This window comes from Mastomys coucha, unplaced genomic scaffold, assembly GCF_008632895.1.
Source record: "Mastomys coucha isolate ucsf_1 unplaced genomic scaffold, UCSF_Mcou_1 pScaffold15, whole genome shotgun sequence".
Classification (NCBI taxonomy): Eukaryota; Metazoa; Chordata; class Mammalia; order Rodentia; family Muridae; genus Mastomys; species Mastomys coucha.
The window spans coordinates 56,012-56,939 of NW_022196897.1; positions in this window are offsets into that span (position 1 = coordinate 56,012).

Below are 928 nucleotides of genomic sequence, written 5' to 3' on the forward strand. Positions count from 1 at the left end.
CAGACATTCGTGCACCACTAAAGTGCGCGACTGCTAACTATACACAGATCCCCAGATTTTTTGATGATGGCTTCTTTAGGACAAACAAACATAAAATGCTTGGAATTTTTTTAAAGGTTCTTAAAATGTAAATAACATGTTAAATACCAATCTGACTGCCACATGATTAAAAATCATTCAATTTTCTTGTTTATCCCAAGTTCATCTCTTGGAAACCACGGAACCTGGCCACTCTGAAGCTCTGTGCTTAGCTGTGAGCTTCCTTAGTTTTCTCTCTGGGAGGTATCTATTTGACTTTTTTTTTCCTGTTTGACTATATCCAGAGATGGGAAAATTCGGTGCTGTTTATCCTTTGGTCCTCCTATTTCAGTTATTGAACTAAATGGTAGTAATTCCATTTTCTTGAGGCTAAATCCAGTTTCTCCTCTGAGCTTTCGCTACTTTATGAGTTTCCTGCCTCACTCATGTGACGGCTTCTTAGCAGTTTTCCCGTTTTCATTCTTGTAACTTCCTTGTTCAGTTTCCACATAACAACATATGAAATTTTAAAGGAAAGGAGAAGTGTTATACGAGGAAGTTAGAAGATTAGACTTTTTTTTTTGAGGTTTCAGTATTTTATTCAAGTTTTATTTTAAGTGATGTTAATTACAGCATTTGAAGGGGAGGGGCTAATTCCACACAAAATGGAAGACTCTATAATGTACCCATTAAACTGCTAAAAAATAGTGGTGAGGCTACAAGAGGAGTCAGAAGAAATCCCTAGTGTTGTCAGGATGTGACCACAATCACCCGCCCAGCTCAGGGCTGGAGAACCTGGAAGCTATTTCATACTCTAGTGCAATGGCAAAAGGAGGAATTTAAAAAAAAAATAGAAGAAAGAAAGAAAACCACACCACAACACAAGGAAGAATTAAGTCCTGAATGACTG